General features: G+C 38.8%; 1 long non-coding RNA gene across 1 annotated transcript in view; it reads left to right on the forward strand.

Moving 5' to 3' along the window:
• The first annotated feature begins 1996 nt into the window (after positions 1-1996).
• LOC115339439 overlaps positions 1997-15960 on the forward strand; it is a 122805-nt gene continuing 108841 nt past the window's right edge. The window contains exon 1 of the long non-coding RNA XR_003922714.1: positions 1997-2201. This is a non-coding gene — a long non-coding RNA (uncharacterized LOC115339439). The remainder of the gene's footprint in view (positions 2202-15960) is intronic.

The raw sequence follows: 15960 nt of genomic DNA on the forward strand, positions 1-15960 counted from the left end.
GGCAATTCAAGATGATTGACCTCTTATTTCCTGGCTTCCCTCACCCTCACACCCCCCATTTAAAGACTAGATGTTAGGATTGACCTTTTTCAAACATCTGCAACTTGATCTACTCTCCATAGAGGGCAATATCTCCATGATACCTACTAACAGCTCTCAGATTGCTTTAGCCATTTCATAACACAGCCTAGTATAAAATAAATCAGATACAATGCATATGAAACATGTAGGTTTTCTTTAACTTGCTGTAGCTGCAGGATCTCAACATTAAGGGATGAAACAATGCATTGTCCCAGCTCATCTACTAATTGATCTAATCCATTTCCAGATCTCTAGCTTGTAATTTTGTTTGGCTGATGTTATTTCAGGAAAAATATTTAGGCTTCTTTCCTAAGTTTTAATATAGCTTCATAAATATGAAATCATGGCTGTTCCCCAGCCAAGACCAAGTCACAGATATATGTGTGAATTGAACCCTCTGGTGGTGAATGATCTTGAACAAAAATTTTAGCCCATAGCAAATACGAAATAAAACCCATTAGCCTAAACATTAGCTAAAGAAGCTTAAGTCACATGTTTTATCTCATGCTTATGATGGGCTAAAAGGTGCACCTGGTTATCTAAAATCATTCAGATTCACAATGATTTATTAAGATGCAAGAACCCATTTGTGAACCTGACCATAAGATTTAAGAAAACCAAAGAAATCTATTAAATATTAATATGATGTTTATAAATTTAGACAAAACTTCTCTTTGTTTTATAAATAAGAAAATAGAGAAAAACTGTTGTGAATTCAAACAAAAGTGATCATTTCAGGGAAACAGTAAATTTGATCAATGGGAAATATTTTATTTGACCTGAACTGAAATATTTAACTTCATTTTTGAGCTATTTAGCTTGTCTTAAAGAAGGTTCATTCTTTAAACATTACCTGAACTTTTACATGAAAAATGTCAATTTGAAAAACATGTTCAATTGGGAAAATGTCAAAATGAAACTTTTTGGCATTTCTGAAACAAACATTTTAGATAAAAAATGTCAACATGAAATGTTTTGACATTTTGAAAAATGTCTCCCTTTTTTGAATCTGAAACTTTACAAAATTTAAATTGTGTTTACTATTTGTCTAGAAAACAAGAATTGCTTGCATTGGTAGTTTTCCCTGGGTAAGCAGCTAATCTTCCTGCCAGGTTAGCATTAAAACATCAGCCAAGCAACTGTGCAAACATATATTATAAAGCAGTTCTTGCCTTTACTGCAGCTCAGATTTGGACTTGTTAGTGGTTATCTATCTATCTTCACTCTTGCACTTTACAGTGTCCGGCTTCCAACCTTGCAAGCAATGCTATGGTCCACAAAGAAAGTAAGAATGAGAGAAATGATTACTATTTAAAAAGTGAGCAACCTCCTATTACATTAAAATTATTTTTTTATTTAAAAACCTGGCTAGTGGCAGATTTAGGAAAGTTCATTCCAGAACAAATGGTTTATCCATTAGCAGAAGCAAGTCCATAATTCTGAATGAGTTTTAGAGATTGTTATAGCTAAATTCTTAAATTGAAACAATCCCTTCTAGACCAAACTCACAGCATTCCAAAATAAGTTCGCAAGATGCAGTGAAGTAGCGTCATGAAGTAGCTGGTGCTTGCACTGCATTTTTGGGAGGTTATAGATACTATATGCTAACCATATTAATTACACATAATTACACGAAAATTACATCTTATGGTTTACTGAAAAATAATGTTTTACTCTAGCTGAGAAGCTTCAGCTGTGAAGCAGTTACAGTTCATATGCAAGACCTACTTTTTGTGACAGAAGGAATTTCGCATTCACTTGATTTCACAATTTCTTCAGCTGAAGCCTAAGACGATGCTATTCTAATAGCAGCATGAGATGAAAGGAAACTCTGCCAGGGAACACTAAGCCCACCTCAGACCAAGACCCAAAGTATTATGTGGATGCCAAAATGCTGAGCTCTAGATGCCTGCACCCTTAGTGGGATCCACAGCCCTGAGCAAGGAGCCTCAGAATGGCAGCCAGAAAAGGCAACATGCTGGGAGGAAGCTGCTTAAAGCAGCCACTGCTAAGGAAAAGGGTGTGCCTTCAGCCGTACCCCTCTCCAGGCTCCTTGCTCAGTGCTAGTGGCTCATTTCTCTTTCCATGTGGGATTAGCTGCCTGGAGCACTCTTTTAAAGGTAAGTACTCCAGTCCCCGTTTTTTCCCCTCATAATAAAGTAGGACTTGGGCTATTCTTTTCAATGCGAGGGGGGTCTGGGAACGGTTCCTTTTCTGCAGCAGCCCAGTGGTGGGAGATGTCCGGAAAGTGGGTTTGAATCCCTCCAAGCAAAGAAGGAAACTGGATCCACATCCTGACCAAACTCACCACTAAGCAATTGAATAAAAGAGACTCCTCTGCCCTTCTTTTTAACAGAAAGCAGTGGTCACCACTGCAATATGGCAGGCACGCACTGAGAAAAACCTACTGGATTTTAGGGGAAGCAAGTAAAGGAATGGCTCAGTTTAGAATCCCAGAGTAGCTTGGATGTGTGATAAGTGGCTTGCTTCTCAGCCTCGCAGAGACTGATGTACACATTCAACAGGAAAACTGTAACCACTTGGGAAGTGCCTGTCTTTTTGACCTTGAAGTCCCTTAGTTGGAAGGCGGTTGAAGAGGAGTTTTACTGAGCAGAGTCTGGACAGTGTGTTCTACTCCAACGTCCCTTCTGCTGCCTCTTTTGTATTTGGGATGTAATAAGTTGGAACAAAGTGGGGGGATATGTAGAAGTGCACATTGATTTGGCTAAGGGGCTGTTGGGAAAGCGTTAATTCACCCTTGGGCGGGCAGGGAAGGATGCAGTAACACAGCTGCCTGTCATGAGTGCAGAGACCCACCAGCTGTAAGGAATTAATGACTTCCCACAGGAACACTATGAGTTTGAGATGGGGGAAAGGAGCGGGTTTCTGCTGGTGTTGATGCCTAGGTGAAAGACCCTCCAGAGAGACACTAAGGCAAGTGGAGTGGGCTGAGCAGCCTTCTTTTCAACTCTCTCCAATGTGCTTTAGTTTAGAGAAGGCTTTCAGTGTTCGCGAAGAGGCAGAGTATGTTTCATATTGATACTTCCATTTCACAATGGAGTATAGCTGAAGATGATTTTACATCTCAACTCTGACTTCTTGTCCTCTTGAGTTAAGTATCTGTGGGCTGCTGCTTTGACTATTACGAGATTTCTTAACCCTGCTGGTTCTAGTTTAAGTAGTGCTGGGCTTTCATGTTTCTTATTAGCTAATTTGAGGGAATTGGGTAATGTGAGGTTGTTAGAAGTTACCCAGCATTTAGATGAATGGAAAAAAGTATGTCCACTGCAATAACTACTGTCTGTCAACTGGGCAGTGTTGATCCCTGCTAGCCAGGCTTCAGCCCACTATGTTGCCATGTGTAAATTACCTACCTAAATGCTGCAAGCAAGCAAGGCCACTTCGTGCTGAGTCCTAAATTGACACCAAAAGGGAAACTTCCATCCAGACTAGAAATATAAGGAAATTGAGCAGACTAATCAGTAGTGCAAAAAGTTCTGAAACCACAATGGCTATTAAATAAAGCAAATTTTTCTGCAGACACTAAGTCAGTGTTTAAAAATACAAGCATCTAGATAATTAGAGGAACTTCAAATCTGTCTTCATAGTGTTTCAGGCAGGATGACATTGTCAGCTATTCTATTTTGTATTGATTCCCACAAAGCTCAGTTATTCCCAGCCTTCCATTTCAAATGCAGCACCTTGTTTTCCTGTATCTTGAAGCAAAGAAATTAGATAAAAACTATTGATTAGCAAGGCACAGAGGGGAGTGATGTCTGTAACCTTCCTTTGTCTTGCAGCTCTGCAGCTGAGGCAGCAGTAATAGGATTCTGTGCGAGTGCGACTGTGATGAGGTCACACTGCTGAGAAGGGAATGAAAACACTGCAGTCAGCTAGATCGCTTGCTTCTCTGATAGTTTTTGATATTGTTTGTCAAATTGTGATTTGAAGGTTATTTCTCTGGAGGCTAAAGTTGCCTTGCTTCTCTTATGCACTTGGCTGGGCTTTTAAAAATCATGCATTCATATAAACACCCCTTTCTCACTCAAAGTTTCTGGCTCTTATTGGGAGCCAAAAAGGCTCCAATAAGGAGCAAGAAAACAAGTATCTCCAGAAATTTTCCATCATTATGAGGTTAGAGCAGTTATTTGTTAGAGTAAGTCAGACTTGTTTGGTCTCTCTACCTCTTCTTCCTCCCTCCTTTTTCAGGAGGGTGCTGCAGTCCTCTTCAGTTCAAAACGAGTTCAATAAACACCTTCAAGACACATGAGCCGTGAAGGGTTATGCTGATTTAGTACATAGTGGTGTAGCATTTATTGGTATCATTACTCAAGAAAGAAATAAGGAATTTCCTCATTTCAATTGCTTTGAGAAACAGGCATTTTGTGACCTACTATGGCAACTGCAAAACTGTACAGAAAGTTCAGAAAAATGAATAATGCTTTCTCATTTTGAATGGGCTCTACCATTTTCATTCTTGCATTGCTTCGTAGCAGTGAAGCAGCTTGTTGAGATGACAAGGATGAAACTGAGGCACAGAGGGTCAGTGATCTTATCTACTGGAAGAGGGTGTCAGGTAGTGTCAAATATAGGATAAGTACTCAAGGTTACCTGGCCCTCAGGACTCTACTTCTGGTGCATAAGGCAGGCTGCATTCCTCTCTTCCCACAGAGGAAGAAACCACAAGGGGCATGCAATGTCTTCCACTAATCAGACCTCAGGGGTTCTTTCGCCCTTTGGAAAGCTCCCTTACCCTAGTTCTCCTCCCGTAACAGACACTGGAAGATTGGTATGGAGATAGTTGGCTAAGAAAACCCTCCAAATAAACTTCTGGAATTGCATGGCAGTAACAGGATGCCTTTAGCAGGCAGCTGCCTTGTCTGTCTGAGACTTACTGTGCAAAAACAAGTATGTCAGGTCAAGCTGCATATTTTGAGGTTTGATGTCCCACCCTCTCAAATAAGTGATGTGGGAAGAAGTCTGGGAAAACTCCTTCCCCAGGCTTATTACTGTGGGGTTTTCTGTGGGAAGCAGTGAGACTTTCCCATCCCCTCCTTACCCCATGTGATGCTCTGTGATCATAATATGTGGAACTCTCTCATGCTTCCAAGAGCTCCTTCAGTGATGAACGAGCATGCTCTGGGTGTTTTTCTTTAGTCTTTGTTCTATTTGGTATGATCCTGAGGACATAATACTTTGCCCCTTGTTTTCTTCATCTGTGTGAAGAAGGTGATATTTACTTTCTCGAAGGCTGTTGTGAAAACTTTTTGGTTTTTTAAGTTCCCTACCAGATGGAGGGTGCTATGGGAGAGCAAAGCATCTTGCTGTAATTGATTTGTTTGGAAGGGAAAGCTGATGCTACTTTAGAGATCTTCCCCCCCAGCCCCAAGTAATCTGCTGGAAAGACTGTTCACTCATTTGCTGTTGCTATTCTACTGTTTGTATCTTCCTCATCACATATGTGGCTATGTTTAAGGTACTGATGAAGAAGCCCCATAGCTTAAAATAAGAGCTGTGGGTATACTACCTCTAGACTGCCCACTGAATGAGTCACCAGTGGCTGGACAACTAGAATCATATAGTGCCTGATGAAGTACCTGTCAGCTGGCTGCTTCTGAATGGATGAAATTAGGTCCTGTTGGTCCAGGGCTGCAGTAGGTATTATCTCATTAGCATTCAGCATCACCTGTATGCTCCCAGAGAGGCATTAAGAATGAAGGCTCAGAAAAAGAGATTAGAGGAAAGCAGTGAGTGGGGAAAAGGCTTGAAATCACATTATTCTTTAGAAAATGGGCAATTGCAATGTACTAAATAACACAAACAGCACATTCTTTAAATCTCTAGAGGGGCAAAGCTTGGCTGAGAGTTTTTGTTGGTTTTTTTATTTTTTTTTTTTTTTACCCTGGTTTGTTTCAATGGATAAGTATTTTCTTTTAGTTCCCACTTATCTTTTCATTTGACAGATTTTTTTTTTTCTACCCCCACCCAAAATATATTGCTAAGTGTGGCTTACTCACAAGGGCATGTGACTTTAATCAGAGCAGCATCTGGTGCTATAAAGAAATGAAGCCCCAGTCCAGAGTAGCAAGTAAGGTTAGAATGGCACATGAGTAGGCATCCTTATGATATCCAGAGAGAATCTGGAGAAAAAAAAAAAAAAATCACCTCTACCCACAAGACTTAGGCAAATTTTATATTTAATCTCTTAAATATTCTTGGCCCCTATTCGGCATATTTTCATGGTTGGTCATCTATCTCTGCAAAATCTAAAGGATTCAGCCAGGTGCAAAGATAATTGTTTCCTTATTTCAGCCAGCGTCTGCTCAGCCAGCTGGGTAGCTCATCTGTAAAAGGTGACAGGCTCAGGTAGCAGCCTGCAAATCCTACCTCTTGTGCTCTCGTGGCATGCAGCCCTGCTGAAAGTCTGTAACCCTGCATTGGAAAGCACCCTGCAAAAGAGAATGCAATTCTGCTGAGGAAAAATTGAAAGGGTGAGGCAGGTACTTAAGGAAGTAAACAAGGAGCAGGAGAAGTTTGGTTATCACAGAGAAAAAGACTGCAGTCTCACAATTTTCGATGTTTTGCTCTGACCTCAAATTACCCTTCCTTCATATTAAATGTTCGTGTTTTCCCCATATATTATATTAATCTGTTTTATTTTACAAGGCTGTTTATCAACAGCCTGTGTAAGTCTTGACTGCCAATTCTCCACATTTACCATTAATGAAGAACCATGTCTGCCATTATTTTAATGGCTCCTGTGATCTGTAACTCCACGCATCTGGTGTTGGTACCAGTTAGTCTTCTATCCTGACATTCTGTTCTTTTAGCAGATGGTTTGTAGAAAACCGTTATCTGAAAGTCAAGGAGTGGCAAGAATATCTAGCATTGTACAGGATGGATGAATACAACCTCTAGCATTCTCTGATGCATAGCCCTCCTGCACCCATATTCCTAAGCAATAGTCAACGCTGTAAATAAAGAGAACTAATGCACTTCTACTGAAGCCAATGAGATATTTGTGTACAGTGTCGCTAGAGGACCCAGGTCGTATGTTGTTAGATTCTTTTACAGATTTGGAAATGTGCTACTTACTCTATAGCTCTGTTGCTAAACATCCATTTTCATTTCCAAGTGCTCGCTCTCTTTACTTTGTTACCCCAAACTGCCAAAATTAGAGGCACCTGACATAAGAAAGGAAGTCAGTTTTGTTTATTTTTTCTCAGATTTATTTTGTGACATTTCCTGGATACATTTGCCCATCACATTATTAAATAAGAGTTTATTTTCTAGAGGCTAGACTTCAGCTTTGGCTATATTTCAGTAAGACAGGAATTTAAATAATGTCAATATTCTGAGAAATTTAGAAAGACTTTCAGGTGTGTTTTGCAGGAAAAAGTTCAGAGCTCCACTATCTCTCCTAACAGTTGGCCTGGGGCTTTTTGAAATGTATAATCTTATTTTTCCACTCATTTGAAATGTAAACAGAGAATTTTCACAGAAGACAGAGGAATCCATCTGCAAATAATATTTGTTTTTGGCAATTTGTTTCTTTAATTATGATGATAAATTTGCACTATTTGGCAGCAGCACAAAGAAATATGCTCTTGCATGTCTTTGCTCCTTCAGGAGGAATGGAGAAAGTGGGTCTTGTTCAGAAAGAAATTCTCCCATCTAGTCACATAATTCTTGTAATTCACCCCAGCAAGTGATGAGAAACCCCCCTTTTTTCCCTCTCCCATGGGAAGGATGTTTGGTTATGATTCAGAAAACATCTCTTTTGCTTTTGGACAAACCTTGACTGACTCAGGACAAAACCCAAGTCATGAGGTTGTACAAAATTCTAAGATGAAATCTGCCTTTATCTCTCAAAAAATGCTCAGTTGTAATGAGGAAGATGTACCTCTACACATTATTTGCAAGAATAAAGGTACATAGTTCAGACGTTCTGATACACCAGTGGAGTAGCTAACTTAAATTTGGTGGTGTTTACAACTGGGAGACCCTAAATCAGGCCCAAAGCTTTGAATGCCTCAGATGTGCTTTTTAGAAATGATGACTTGAATACAAATTTTGCACCTTGAATCCATCTCTAAAGTAATGGATCGTCCAAAAGTTGTTGCTAGGTTATTTAGATATTTTCTTGGGGGTTGGGTTTAGAAAATTCATGAATTAACCTTTTAAAATCTCCCAGTTTTGTAGCAGCACACACAAGCTTTTTACTTCTGCTTCCTAGGCAAACAACAGCTAGAGGTGTGGGAGAATGTAAGGGATGAATTGGAATCTTTTTAAACCTCACATGCATTACTTTGCCTCTAGACTATGAGCCAGAAGATCTCCTGTATAGATTTAAAATGACCTACCCTTTTTACAACTGTATCCTGTTAAAATCCACAGTCCACAGTACATGTTCTAAAGCTGAGAAAGTAAGTCAGTGTAAATATAAAAGTTTGCATTTAGTACTGTCTTGGTGGTAGGTTTTTAGGATAATTCTAAAAACCTAGTCTTTTTGATCCCTTTGGTTTTTCTTCCTTTTCATTACAAAAGAAATATATATACTTATATTTATAAATCTATTTATTTAAACTATATACTCCGCATTATGTTTTTGGGACAGATATTTTATGCTTTGGAAAGAGGGAAAATTATTTGCAGGACATTTAGAATTTGACTTATAAATATCCTCTATAGATTCTACACACTGAACATTTGTATTCGTGGGACTACTGATAGGATAGGGGAAAGGCATGGAGTTTTCTGCCTACTTTGACTTAACTTCTGCATGCCAATTGCACTGTCTCGTACACTACGCACATGCCGATGCACCATCACTGAAATGCTTTTTGATAATGTTTTTAGCAGGCAAAGGAGAAACCCTGAAAAAAGTAAATATGTAATACGTAAAATGTTTTATACTCCTTAAACTTCTGCAAACTAGTTCAAAATAACTGTAAAGGACGTTTCATATTCAGAATATCTGAATGGGCCTTGGTTCTGGATAAGGAAGAGGGAGCAGAACTGGATGAACTGGATGTATTAAATACTTTATACAAAAGCTTTATCCCTCTTCTGCTCTTGTATTTCCCAAGACTGAATTTTCTTAGTTGTTCCTCTGCTGTGGTGTTTGGCGTATGCTTCATGCAAATATGCTTAAATCACTGGGCTAGTCAGGAACCCTTCACATTTGCCTGTTTTATGATGTTTAGTTAGCTATCTTAGCCATATGGGGTTTTTTTGGTTTGGGTTTTTTTTTTTTTTTTGCTTTTTTATTATTTTATGACTGCTTAATTGTAGCTTTTATGAAGAAATGGAGAAAGAGTCATAAAGACAATAAGACAAATCATTCCCAAAGCAAATATAATGAGGGAAATGAGGAGAAGAGTTGGAGAAATATTTACATGATTTGAATATTCTGTCAATGTTCCTAAAAATAGAACAAAAAATTAAATAAAGTATTCAGATGATTTGTTAGTGAAGGGAATAAAAAGAATTGCAAACATGAGAACAAATGTTCTTTTTTATTCCAAGAAGTAGTTCTTGGCAGTATTCAGGAAGCTCTAATAGAGAAGATGAAATGTAGATTTTACCCAACTTGAGCATAAATCAGTGTACTAGACTAAACAATATCTATTGTACAATGCACTGAATTCTTCTCTTGTACAAATGTTCAATTAAGTCTGTAAACTTGACAAAGCTACACAAAAATATACTTAAATGACTCAGCAGGTGCCTTTTGTACAATGTGGGGAGTGTATTCTTTCAAGGGTGTAACACACGTGGTTTTCATTTGATTGCAACAATATAAATTGTGTGCTCAGTGATTCTATGAGAATGCATTCATATGCATACCATTGCATCATAATGCTAATAACTTGGATAAAATTATGGGGATATTTCCTGCAGATTCCTTTCTGGGACTTGAAACCATCAGAGAGGAAATCTCTGATTTAACTGGGATACCAAGAGACTGGTCTAGTCACCTTCTGAACAGCCAGTCATTCTGCAGGTCAGTGCTATCATTGCCATCCTCCTGCAGCAAAAGTAAGTGCTGCATGGGGAAACCTTTCAGTAGCATTGAAGAATAACAGCAGTTACCTAATTACTGGTATGATCATGTTAAAGTTCACATTAATAGCCACCAACGATGACTGGTGAAGGCAATGGCTTGAATGAAAACGTAATTACTGTAGCATGAGGTAGGTGTTATGTTAAACATTCAATGAAAAAAAAAATTAACAATGGTACACAGGTGCACTAAGATGGCATATGTATAACTTAATATGCAACGATCCAACTTTCAGAAGACAAGAATAAGCCTTACATTGTTTGCCCCTTTTAAGAAGTTAAGCCAGTTATGAGTTGTATTCAACAACTGGAAAAGCATGTGCTGTGTATGAAACACTCAAGATCTCCATTCCGCTATCTTTGAGGTGCTCTGTAACCTGTAACAGCATAGCTGTGTTCAGTACTCAACCCACTGGGTTTATCTTCCCTAATGATATGCAGTGTAGTTGCTTTCCTACAAGTTCACCAGCTACTGAGAAATAAGGAGAAATCCAAATGGAGTAGCAGGACAGGGGAGGGCAAAAATTTACTATTATTGAATTAGCAGAAAAACACCAACATTTATACTATTTAGGTTGCAAAGGTTTCCATCAACGCTAAATAGGTGATTTTTCGTTGTTACAATATATGCAGTGCTAAGGTGTCATCTTATGTCTGCTATTGATTTCCCTGATGCCTTGTTCAAAACTGGTGATTACAGCTGTATCTTCCCTCTTTTATACATGTCAGTGTCTCCTAGTAAGCTCTAGAGCCCACGTATTTATGTTTGTCTTTGCATGCTCTTCTTACCTGTGTTTCTGTTCCAAAATTGCAATACTACAAAATTTCTAGAAATCTGGCACATAAATGTATTTTCAGGACAGCAGGACAACTGACCTTTTCTTGTGTGGGTCAAAGAGATGACATTTAAAGGAAGTCAGGAGTTTCACAATAGATGGAGAAAAGGGAAGAAACTGTCACTGTTAAACGTTAGTGTCCCCTAGTATAAAGAATTTAATTCGGTTGCCTGGATTATTCCAACTGTAATATAAAAATACAAAATGTCTTCCAGATTGGCCCTCAAAGTATTTTTTGCATACAAAACCCTGTCCTGAGAGAGCATACCCATCTCCATGGAATGTACTAGTCTCTGTAAAGAAGGTAGAAACCCTTTAGTTGCCTTATGCAGAGCACAATGGGTTTCACAGGAAGACTGTCGCCTCACAGAGTGGGAGATGTACTGGAGATATTTCCAGTACCAGACCTGGCCATTTCTCATGGAGAAGGTGGAACTTGCTTTGCTTCAGCTTGTCGAGAAGGAAAAGAACTGGAATGACCCGTTTGCTTTTTAAATCCATCCACTAGTTCTAGTTCTCTTCAGTCCATTAATCTTTTGAACTCCAGCCAGTTTAAGACAAAAGGTTGCATGCTTCCAGCCTTTTGCTGTAAAACATGAAGTAAAAGGAAATCACAGTATAAAAATGCCTATCTGCAATGAAATCAATTTATTTTGGTTGCTTTGAGTTTCTTTTGATTGTTAGGCACTGGAACAGGAGAACTACAACAGGAACTCAATTGTCCTCATGGAATGTAGTAGAGAGGTGTTCACGTTGCTTGGCATGCACAGTAAGAGAGTTCTGAAAAATACGGTCTTTGGTGTGTGTCTCTGCCTTTGGAGACAAAAGCAAACAAAATCTGAATTGTTCCAGATATGAAAGACAATTCCCTTGCTTGCCCTACATATGACACTAAAAGTGGGTCAGCTGATGATTGTTAAGGCCTGGTGTATGTAGGGTGTGGGTGTGCTGTTTCCTGCTCACAAGGAAAACTCGGTGCTAGGAGCTGAGGCACAAACCACAGCAGTGAGCAGCCCTTAGAGGCAAGCGTTCTGCCTGTCAGCCCCTGTCTGTCAGGGCATGACTGCAGGTGTTTTTCAGATACTTTAGTGTGTGTTTCTCAAGCTGCTAATCTTAGGAGACTTTAATTCTCATTCTAATGTGGGAATTTGAACAGAGACGAGCTGTTTATTGCTGTTAAATAATCAACATATAATTCAGTTATTGCAGCACGTGTGCACATACTGACACAATCTTACCAGACAGGGTGAGAAATTCTGCTGTTCAGGATACTCGGTCATGCCCCTTGGCTATTCTAATACAAATGTCTTCTGGGCTGTCCTGGTTTTGGCTGGGGTAGAGTCAGTTTTATTCCTAGTAGCTGGTATACTGTTGCGTTTTGGATTTAGTATGAGAACAATGTTGATAACACACTGATGTTTTGGTTGTTGCCAAGTAGCGCTTATCCGAAGTTAAGGATTATTCAGTTCCTAATGCTCTGCCAGCAAGCTGGTATACAAGAAGCTGGGAGGAACCATAGCCAGGACAGCTGACCCGAACTAGCCAAAAGGATATTTCATACCATAGAACATCATGTTCAGTATATAAACTGGGGGAAGTTGGCCGGGAGGGGTGGATCGCAGCTCGGAAACTGGCTGAGCATCGGTCAGCCAGTGGTGAGCAGTTGCATTGTGCACCACTTGTCTTTCTTGGGTTATCTTCCTTTTCATTATTATTATTATTATTATTATTTATTTTTTATTTAAATTATTAAACTGTTCTTAACCCATGAGTTTTTCTTGTTTTCAATTCTCCTCCCCATCCCATCGCGAGGGGGGAGGAGTGAGCGAGCAGCTGCGTGGTGCTAGTTGCTGGCTGGGGTTAAACCACGACATAGACCCTATTTTGGAATGAGGCTATGAAAGTCTGGATCTCCCTGCCCACACTGTTTTCTCCAGTAGTCAGATATTTGCAGCTGATTACCTTAGTTGGTGGCAGTGCTGTTGTTGCCCAGGTTGTCTGTGTGTTCTGATATCTGATAACTTCTGTTTAACTCTTCCTTCACAAAACTCACATCTCTGGGGATACGAGTAGTACAGTCAAACGTTCTGCTCCTTTAGGTCACAGGTGAGGGATTCCTTTACTAGAGCAGGTCAGAATCTTGCATCTCTCAGGCATGTGCCTTTCTTCCATATTTGTGCACTTGTGTCATTGAAAGACACAAGGTAATGGAAATTCATGTTTGAATTCCAGGTCACATATCTGCTAATTTCTAAACATAAAGGGCATTAAGTATCACTCTTCTGGAAGACTGGGTCACCAGAAGCAGAGTTCCCAGGTCAGAGAAGGGGAAGCAGAAGTGTCAGTGAATGCTGCTTTGAATTCCTCTGTTCTTGGTGGCGTCTTGTGTAAATGAATGTGTTCATTCTTGTTAGCAATCATACATCCTAGAACCAATAAAGGTGACTTGTGATAGATGTCTGCTTCCTCTTATCTCAAATGTCCCTTTGAAAACCTCCTTTGGCAAGAAGCTCAAGTGGAAAGGAACAATTCTTCTGTCTTGGACCAAACTTCTAAAGAATCTGAAAAGTTAACAGGCTCTGCTGGCTGGCTGTTATTTCTATTCCCTCTTCTGCTGTCTGCTGTCTAGATATTTTTAATCTGAATGTTTGACTGCTGTTTATTTTGCTGATGCAAAACCTCTCAATATCCAGCAAGAGAAGGGTTCTCATTGCTTTCAGTAGTCTTTCGATCATGCCATCGACTTCACTTAAGCTTTGGGTCTGGCTCTGCACAATTCAAAGGTTTTATAGTCTCTACTCCAAGTTCTTATCCAGTTTTTCTAAGTTCACTTAACTCTCTAGATATGAAAGGTCTCAGCTCTTCACCAAAGTATCAGCTGTATCTACCAATAACACAGACATTTAATGTAGGAAGGAAGGAAAAAAAGACATTGTATTATAATGTTTAACTTGTGAAACAAGAGGAAATGTCTTCAACCTGTGATCCATTTGGGTTGCATAAGCTATGAATGAAGTATTGTTAGATGAATATTAAATATACATGTATATATTAAATATTTAACTTGATCTTTGTTCAGTTTGCCTTTCTTGTAATTCCTTTTCAGTGTTCACAGAAAACAAACCTGATTTTTATACTGGTTGCCAGTAGTGACCTCAAATTTTCTGTTTGTGTTGTTAATATCAATTACCTGCACACATGAGTCACGTTGAACTTTCTCACTATATTGGAGGAGTACTTCTTGGAATATGTCCACAACACTTTTTGCCATGAAAACACTCCATATTGCTTGAAATAATCTGTGAGTGGATTTACTGTTTCATCCATATATAACTTTGGAAGTTCGACATTCTTAAAATTTTTCAGTATAAAGCTTAAACATGCAACTGTTCCAGTAACTTAGCCAGAGATGATAGAAGAACTCCAGAGAAATGCTATTATCAAATACAGGGATGAATGCAACCTGAAATGTCTTTTCACAAGAGTCACTGGAATCCCCAAGTTAGCTGCAGACCACAAGTATATTTTAAACCTTAGATTAGTGTATACCCACAGTATGTCCCCTACAGCTGTGAACTGCTACTCTTTGTTTAGGACTGGGCAAACCTCCAGTGGCTATGTTCTTACAAGGAATGCATTTTCCAGTGTTTTGATTTAATGACTATTATTCAAGCTGAAGTCAGTTCCTTTCTCACACTATTTTAGGCAGTGTGTGGTAAACCTTTGTGCCACTGTTCTCCTCAAAATTCTGGTATTTTCTTTCTGCGCTAAAACCAATACAAATTATACCAAGCTCTGTATCTTATGAAATAAATGTTATCTTCATAATGAATAAATCCTGAATTTAAATGAAACTTGCCATTTGGTATTTCTGCTGGCCTACTAACCCTCTGTTTTATTGCTGCTGTTCAATGCACTAGTGTCAGGAAGTTCCTGTTACATCTTTGGTGATGTACAAATAGAGAACAAAAAGTCCCTGCCCTGAAGGCTGAAAGTTTAGCTATTTCTATTGATTGAATAAATATTGGACGTTTGTCTTTTCTTGCCAGAAAGTGATACGTTAAGGCAACTGTTACCTGGATAAAGAATGAATTCTGAGGATGGAGAGAGGCTTGCTGTAATGGAAGGGTAATGGGAGGAGGCAAGTGTGTGGCTGTGTAGTGTTCTTCCTCTCTTTCTCCCTTTGTTTTTATTTCAGCATGATACTTTATTAATTATACTTTGAACAGAACTACAACATGTATGTTTTCCAGCATGTACTCCCTCCTTGTGTGCCTCAGTTTTACATCCTTGTTCTCAGGGTGAGGAGTGGATACTGGGAGGCTGCAGCCTTTGTGCTGGAGGACTCTCGGACCATCTTGTCTTTCTCACTTGCATAGCCTACCTCATGTAGTAAGAAATCCTTCGGGAAAGTGTTTGCCTTAGATAATGGGCCAGATCTACCACTGCATTACTCAAGACCTACATGCTAATCTTTCAGGCATTTTAGTCCTTATTTATCATTTAGAGTGGGTTGAAATTTCTATTTAATTTAAAATTAATAAAATGGAACACTTTATTTTTTGCAACTGTATAGGGAAAAGTTATTTTTTTTATTTTCATTTTAAAGTGAAAATATCTCTTACAATTTTTATTTTTTAGATCTTTCTTTACATATGCTTTTCTTTGGTAGGTTTAGTTACACAGTAGGATAATTTTATTTTGAAAATTTAAAGCTTCTTAAAAGTATAGTTAAGAAAACACACCCAGGGAAAATAAGTTCTTAGTGTAATCTGAAGGAAGAACAAAACCAGTTATGAAATCGTTACAATTAAAAAAATATCTTTGACCAGTTTTACTTTCCATTCAGTGACAGCAGCTCTGATAAAATGTATCTAATTAACACCCAGCAGATAACAATTATCTTGTATAATTATGATGAGCTTGTTTGTTCTTTAATTGACAGCTTAAGCAATGTTTTATGATGTTTATTTGACCT

Source organism: Aquila chrysaetos, chromosome 3 (assembly GCF_900496995.4).
Source record: "Aquila chrysaetos chrysaetos chromosome 3, bAquChr1.4, whole genome shotgun sequence".
NCBI lineage: Eukaryota > Metazoa > Chordata > Aves > Accipitriformes > Accipitridae > Aquila > Aquila chrysaetos.